The sequence below is a fragment of the Atta colombica genome, unplaced genomic scaffold, assembly GCF_001594045.1.
Source record: "Atta colombica isolate Treedump-2 unplaced genomic scaffold, Acol1.0 scaffold77, whole genome shotgun sequence".
In the NCBI taxonomy this organism is placed as follows: domain Eukaryota; kingdom Metazoa; phylum Arthropoda; class Insecta; order Hymenoptera; family Formicidae; genus Atta; species Atta colombica.
The window spans coordinates 812362-820748 of NW_017259569.1; the positions used below are offsets into that span (position 1 = coordinate 812362).

At 26.5% G+C, this 8387-nt stretch overlaps 1 protein-coding gene across 3 annotated transcripts in view; it reads right to left on the reverse strand.

The window, feature by feature from the left end:
* The window catches only part of LOC108692566 (superoxide dismutase [Cu-Zn], chloroplastic-like), a 26554-nt gene that overhangs the window by 7187 nt on the left and 10980 nt on the right, over positions 1-8387 (reverse strand). For 2 of the 3 annotated variants that reach the window (XM_018200875.1, XM_018200877.1), the window contains exon 1: positions 1782-1862. The exons of the other annotated variant lie outside the window; for it this stretch is intronic. The gene's annotated coding sequence lies outside the window, so the exon portion shown is untranslated. Of the gene's footprint in view, positions 1-1781; positions 1863-8387 lie in introns of those variants that run through there. 3 annotated transcript variants of the gene reach the window in all.

An 8387-nucleotide genomic window follows, 5' to 3' on the forward strand; every position in this document is an offset into this window, starting at 1 on the left:
TTTTATTATTGTGTTAGATTAATCAGGACTTATAGCGAACGCCTTACATTCCCAGAATTGAACGTTTTAAGTTGAAAAGTCTTTACAGCGTAATTTCAAGACAGGATTTAAACAATATATACAATCTGAACAGAGATTTAAGCGCATCAAATTTAAGAAATTCAAAAGACTTCAAAATGAAATATATATAGCTCACCGATTTGAAATAAAATTTCCTTCTAGAAATTTGAAAATATTGATTTATTTTGATAAAATTTTGATTATAATTTTTGTAATATTAATAAAGAATTTATAATATTAATAAAATTGTAATATTACAATAATTAATTAAAGAAATAAAGAAAAGGAATTTAAGCAAATTTAAAAAATACAAGCCTTAAAAATATTAACTTACGACTTGAAAAAAATTCGAAATAAAATTTGCTTCCGAAAATTCGAAAGTAATAGTTATTGTAATTTCTCTTATTGTAATTTCTATAATATTTATTGTAATTTATTTTATTGTAGTTTCTTTAATATTTCTAATTTATGAATACATATTAGGTATGAGAAAAAGTTCGTGGCGTTTTTTTAATGCCATCTAATGGGAAAAACGCCACGAACTTTTTCCCACACCTAATATTTTATCATTTTTACATTATTAATAAAGAAGTACTAAAGAGACAATTAAGAAGTTTTAAACTTCAAATTTAAACAGTACAGAATATTTGAAAGTAAAATATTAATCCACTCAAAAAAATTCGAAAAAAAATTTGCTTTGAAGAATTCAAAAATTATGGTTCTTATACATTATAATTTTTATAATATAATATATTATGATTTTATATAATTACATATTTCATAATTTTTGTATTTGATATTAATACAAAAGTGATAAAAGAACAAAAGTTTACGGAAAAGATTTGCAACAATATATAAGTATATCTTCTATTTTCTCTTATTTTTTTCCATGATTCATCACAAAATTTATATTAAATAAAAATGTTACAATTAATTAAGAGCTTGTGAAAGCTTTTGATTTGAGCTATTATCTTACTCGATCATTAAACCCCAATCAATCAATAAACTGCGTAATTGACCACATAATTATTGAATTTAACATAGTGTATCTACATAGCGTTACAGGTTGCACATCGACGTTATGGATTAACGTTATAGATTAATGTTATGTTACACTCGCGGACTATTTCAGATATGCGATGGCTTTGCACTATAGTTCTGCATTTCAGATAACAATGCACTATATTTAATATCCTCGATTCTCTAGCAAGTACAGATATGTATAATTGTGATTTCCGAAAAAATTCTCCATCAATATGGAGATTATTTGAATCGCCCATATTTTATCTATGTGTTTTATGATGTTCCATATACAAAAATATTGATTCGCGTTATCGACACTGCGGTAATAACTACAACCCGAGTCCCATTTAAACAATTTAATTGATCGTTCATTAATTCAAATTTTGGAATTTTTAGTTAAAAACGAAACAAAAAATAAACATCGAGTCTCCAAACGATTTTGCTGCATGTACTGGCATCGAATTTCGAAAACTCGCGAGGTCATATATTACAAGATAAACCTGAGAAAGAGATAAGACAAAGAAACTGATAAAATTTCGAATTATTGCAACCAAAAGGCTCTTAGTAACAATTCGTCTCACGTTCGCATAATAAATCGGATTACGTAACAGTACGTATATCGCGAGCGCGAAGCTTCGAGATATGATAACGTAACGGCCGACAGAGAAGCATGCACACGAAAAGTGAAAGGAACCTACCGGACGGGCGGACACTATTTTACCGGGCACTGAATGACTGAATGATTGAATGACTGACTGGCTGACTGCGGATGTTGGGCCCATGTTCTGCTTATATCGGTACGGTACCCCCGTGCGAATCCCCCACCCGTAGGGTAGACAAATCACAAACGAGTATCTCGTAAACGATCCTGCACCGACGATACCAGCGACCGGATGATCATCGAAGATAACGGAAGATTCTGGACCCTCCGCTAGACCCCGTGCCGGCGAAAGAAGCCGGCACGGTATGATTCAGCCAATCAAATGTGGCTACACAATTGATGTTATAAAACGTAACGATAATTCCACAGCAACATAATTATCAGCCGCAAATATAATAAAAAAACGTTGTATATTTGTATCAATCCACAAGAAACAATCACTCGAATCCTTGTCAAAATTTTGTGTTGAATTTTTAATATATCCGCGAATGTTAATTTAACATAATATGATTGTGTTATTTGAATATTTTGTGTTAAATGATATTCAATATTTTCAACCGTTTGAGACATGTTAAATTTAACAAATTTTCCAATTGTGTAGGAAGCAGCGAAACGCTGTAACAAGTTATTGTAAAATAAAAAAGTAATAAATATACACTGTTGGAAAATTTGTGTCGAATATGACACAATTTTACACGTCCCAAATGGTTCACTCAAATTATTATGTTCATTTAACATAAGATGAATATGATATAGAAAAAAACACAAATATTGTAAAAAAAAAGATCACAAAAAAGATAACGCTAACATAATTTGTAAATAAATTGTAGAATATATTTTTTTAGTATAATTAACATTTATGATATGTTAAATTAACACATATTTTATTCATTTATCTCAAAATTTAAAAACACATTTTTATGTTATTTACTCCTGATAAATTATGTCATTTTTGACTAAAAAATAAATATCAATAATACAAAATCTTTAAACAATATATAATCATATTAAATTAAAAAATATACACTAGAGTATGTTAAAATTCTTAAGTGATTAACAAGAACGCAAATGGATTGTTTCCGACATAAATACTCAACTATTTTTTACCGTGCAAATGTAAGATATTGAAACTATCTGGCACATTCGGATCAATATCTGATAAAGATCACAATATTTGAAAAGAAAAATGAATGTCATGAAATATCATTCTATAAAATATCTTTGAGATGATTATCACGGCAGTCTCATAAATAATTGTAAAATTTGTGTTGAATCTAATACATTTCACATATCATCTTAAACGATCCATCCATATTTTTTATGTTAATTTAATACTATATTAATATATTAGGAAATTGTAACACAAATATTATGTAAAAAATTAATATAAAAGTAACATTGGCATAATTTGTAAGCAAATTCTAAAAAACACATTTCTTCAGTAAAATTAACATTTATAATAACATGTTAAAGTAACACATTCTAGTAAAATTAACATTTATACATAATATGTTAAATTAATACATTTTATTTATTTATCTTAAAAGTTAAAAATAAATATATTTTCTTATTTATTTCTACGTAAATTGTGTTATTTTAACCTTACAATATTGATTATTAAACGAAAAAAATATTCATTTAATATGTTCAAATAATACAATCACATTGTTAATACTTAAATATATTAAAAATTCGACACAAAAATTCTAACAAGGATCGATTTTAACACAAATAAAAAACATTTTTTATATTTTTGATTATAAAAAGATAAGAGATAGGAACTTTATATATAGGAAATTTATATATAAATCGACTGATTTAATTAACAAGCGCGCAAATCTATGATGTAAATTCGGATGTGTTTATTGACTTGAACGTTAGCAGTTTAGTTTCGATTAGAGCTGACTGTTATTAGGAAGCTAGCAATGCGCCACACGATACAACATACGTACCATTTAGATTAATAGGATAATAGTGAAAAGGATGTTAGATATTCACGATCGGAGCTCTTGAATTTGTTCAAGTAACTAACTGCAATAAGTGTGTCATCAATGAATGTACACGAAACTTGTCGTCGTGAGAGCAAAATTAGCATCATTAGCGACTTGTTAACACTCGCGAAGAAATCCGAACATTAAACCTGTCGTTTTCACACGTAAAATCTGTCTGCCGAGCTCGGCAATAAATGGACATTTTATTCATTTATACATTCATTAAATATTATCTATATATGAGTCACTTACTATTCGAAAAAATTATAAACTTTATTTTAATATCGTTCTTCTGTTTACTTAGTAAGTATTTATATAATACTTAATACTTTTATATAATTATACTTGAAGTTAATATGTATATTTAAACATTACATAATGGGATCACAATAATTAAACATGAAAATAATCGAAAAAGAATTAGAAATTTGCCTTGATAATTAAAAAGGAGGATGCTTGCACAGAATACAAGAGATTCGTTTCCCGTCCAAGGTAATTTTATTGTAAAAAATATTACCTCTATATTACCTATATTAATAATCAAATTATTAACATCTTAAGATGCCTATAAACATCAATATTATTAAAATTGCTTGTCAATTTAATTGTGATTGTGTTATTACTCCGATTCACAGTTTAGAACTGTGTTTAAAGACCGACAAATTTGTCGGCGCGCAATTTGTTTGAACTGGAAATGTATAATGTATACCTAAATATAAATTCATAAGAAATATCATTAGACACGAAGAACTGCCTTGACCGAAATATTTTTCACTTACATATGTAAAAACTGTGAATTAAAAACTCACTAAAAAGTTCCTTTTTACTTTACTAAAAAACTTTTTACTTTACTCTGAAAGTATTTTTTACTCGGATATACTTTTTTGGAATATTTTGACGTATTATGTATTGTTTAGTATTCACAAATTCTACAATATATCCATCTAAAAGATTCCTGTATCAAAATAGATATCAAAATCAAAATGTAGAACAATGAGTACTAACAGTAAGTGGCGATGGCTATGGATATACATTCCGCTAATAATAATTATTTGAAAGATATTTTACTGTTTTCAAAATTAAGTAAATATTTAATTTAATTTAACTTAATTTAGTTTATTGCAAAGCTATGAAAAAGTGCAAAACTATATATTAACAGAGTAATAGACATAAAATATGATACAATAGACTATAATTAACATAAATATAAATATAATAGACAATAATAGCTTGCAAATGGTTAGACGTCAACAAATTGCTATTACAAAGCCATCAGTAACAAAACCAGATACTATAATAATACATATACATAATAATAATACAACAATGCAATAAGAGGTAAATCAATAACTGAGATCTCACACACACACACACACACACACACACACACACACACACACACACACACACACACACACACACACACACACACACACGCACGCACGCACACGCACGCACGCACGCACACACACGAATTACATCTCGTCTCGTTTAAATACTGTAAGTAACGCGAGACAGCGAAATGAAAGGAAAGAGAGGGAGAGGTTTTTTTTTATTGAATCAGAAAGGAAATAAAAATATTTGTGATAGAGATAGAAAAGAAGCAGCACAGAACTTAGATCGAATATAAAGGGGAAAGATAAATAATCTTTGATCTGGTGACAAGAGGATTAAAAAGAAGAATGATGTTCAGAGTTCAACTGAAGGAGATATTACAGATATAGAGGGATATTGGAGCGAAGAAGAGAAAATACAAGACAGTATAGGTGGAGAATAAAACATTGCCAAATCTTAAGTCAGTCAGATCTCTGATAATCTCTGGTATACGGAGATATATGATCGTATTTACGAACACAATAGGAAAAGCGAAGACAAGAATTTTAGATATGCTCAACACGATTTAGCAGATGTTGGTTAAGAGCCGGAACGTAGACGACATTAGTGTAATCAAATAGAGAAATAACAAGTAATTGAGAACTGAGGAGTTTTGAGAGTTTTTGAGAGTAGGAAAGGATATGATGAAGAGGATAAAGAAGATGTAAACGAGCATAAGCAGCCCGACAATTGACGGCCACATGTGACTCGAATGATCATGAAGTCTATACCTTCGTTAACACAAATAATACTTTATGAAAATAATTGATGTTGTTTTTATGTGTTACACTGTAAAAAGTGCAACGTTTAAAATATTTACGTTTAAAATAGCTTTACAAAACAAATGTTTAATAATAAAAAATATCTCAATATATTAAACGCTTGTGTTTGAAATTCAAATACACAATGTCTTGTTTATTGAAAATATTAAAAACTAAAACATCTTAACGTGTTCAAAAAAACAAAGATAAAAACAAAACATTTTAATATCTTAAAATTAAACATTTCATTTACGAATGTATACTTGTTGTAATTATACATATTTTAAATTTAAATTAGTAAAACAACGCTCATCGGACATCTTTAATTATTTTTGAATTAATATTATATTGGGATGTTGTCTCAATAATTGAAATTTAGAATATAATTACAAAATAGTGTTAGTTATGTTAATAGAATATTATTTGTGTTAATTATAGTTCAAGCTATATTTAGTTTTTAAAATCGAAGTAAAATATCTATCCGCATCCAAATAATTATCAGTAGTAGTGTATTTATTGTAAGATCATTGATGAGAAAATCAACTTATCGACTCATCGCAACAATACAAAAATTTCGTCTCGATTTAAAATTCTAAAGAAATATTAAAAAATATTAAATATCTCAAAATAATGTATCAAATTTTTTTAACAATATTTTAACAATAAATATTAAATCCAATTCGTTATATTAATATTCAAAATAAATTATAAAAAGACAAAAATCGAGTGTATAAAAGATATTAGTGGATAGTAATAGACTTTTGATTTCAAAATATATAAGCGGAATAAGTTTCGACTTTACTCGTCAGTTTTTCATCAGCCACATTATAACAAATAAAATTACGAAAATCTAAATTAAATCAAAGATTTAAAATATCCGTGGTCAAAAAGAAATATAAAAAAAATATTTCTATATCTTTTTTATACATTTTTCATGAATTCTATATTACTTCGATTTTAAAAAACTGTTTTATAGTTGATATTTTTCAGCAAAATAAAAAATCTCTTTTTCATGACATACTCATTCCAATTTGATTGTTTATAACTTTTATGAAAATAAACATACCAAAAAGAAATTTTTTTCAATCAAAACTTCAGACATTGAAAAATATAACAGTACCAAGTAAATATGTATTGTATAAATATATTATATTTTTATTAATAAAAAAACGTATAAACAATGGAAAAAATGACGAAAAACATTGAAAAACATTGAAAAACTAAACCCAGCTATGCTATACCGAAAGGCATTGAAGGATTAATATATTTTAATCAGAGTCGCGATTTTCCATTGATACCATAATAGTCTTATAAATATTGAAAATTTAGGCATTTCCTTTCTCTCATGCTAGTTTCATTCAAAATGGAAAAAGAAGAAAACAATGACAATGTAATACTTTTTGAGAAGTAGTTATAACACTTGCAATATTTACACTCGAAATATAATCACTATAAAATGCAAGAGAAAAAAATGTTTCCGGGATTAATGTGGAATGCACCCAATGTTCAAATACATGAATGAATAATGAATATAAATACAAAGAAATACACTTTTTTATATTTACTGAGAAATAAATACTTTTCATTAGATTTAAATAAATATTTTTATGAATATGACAACAAAAATATTTTTGATTTCGTATTCATTTTCACTCTGCATTATCCACACATAACATGCAAAGAAATTTAAAAGTAATGAAATCAGCAGAAGAATAATATCAGACTTTAAATTGTATAAGTTCTTTTTTAAATTACATAAGTTTATATATTCCTGTTGCATTGAATTTCCTCAATTAACATTATTTCCGAGAAAACTACATTCATAGAAGAATATACAATTAACAGAACTATCATTATTATAATCGTGTTTTTTTTCACAAATTAAATATTACAGATTTTATAAAAACAAGATTTAACAATATGTTAACAATCGAATTATTTAGAATTATTCAAATGTTAGTTATAGATAAGGGACAATAGTTGCTTAATTGGAACTTTCTTTTTTAATTCACATTTTGTTTGAATACTTTAATAAATTTAAATAAATATGGACACCCATAAAATAATAATTTCACAAATAAATATTTTTAAAAACTATAATTTTGAACGAATATATATTTTTTAAAGTGAAAGTTTTGAATAAATATAATTTGTAACTCAATTACACATATTTTAGTATTCATCGGATGTACTACCCGAGATCTTAGGCAAATATATACAAATTAAAAATAGCACTTTTTTTATTTCGGTTAACAACGTTTTTCATGTTTTCCTTCAAGCGTTGTCGCTTGAGTGTTTTATATCATTAAATACTAAATAAAAAATGAATACTAATAGCGCAACATATGATTCATATATGTGTCACGGTTAATGTTCCATTTTGTGCAATTAAAACGTGAAATATTACAGGGAAGTACAGTAATATCGTATTTTCAGCTCAAAATTCTATGTAAAATATTCTTGAAAACGAAATTCATATATAATAATAAATTTATGTATAATTATTTTATATTCATA